The sequence below is a fragment of the Austrofundulus limnaeus genome, unplaced genomic scaffold (assembly GCF_001266775.1).
Source record: "Austrofundulus limnaeus strain Quisiro unplaced genomic scaffold, Austrofundulus_limnaeus-1.0 Scaffold5486, whole genome shotgun sequence".
Classification (NCBI taxonomy): Eukaryota; Metazoa; Chordata; class Actinopteri; order Cyprinodontiformes; family Rivulidae; genus Austrofundulus; species Austrofundulus limnaeus.
Window position 1 is genome coordinate 1 of NW_013957888.1, and position 296 is coordinate 296.

Consider the following 296-nt stretch of genomic DNA (forward strand, 5'->3'; position numbering starts at 1 on the left):
AAAAGGTAAAGGAACATGTCAAACTGACACAGCAGAAAATGAAGGAAGCTTTTGCTAAAAGGGCAAACAAAAAATACAAACATTTTCAATTGAAAGAAGGGGGTGAAGTACTTCTGTATAACGTCCGAAAGAAAAGTAGGAAAGGAGCCAGGATGGAGCCAGACTATTCTGGACCATATGTAATCCAGCAACTCCTGGGTAAGACAGCAGTGTTGAGAACAAAGGGTCAAACATTGAAAACAAAGCACAGTGTCAGTCACCTAAAGCCCTACAAAAGGTGTCATGGGGGAGACAAG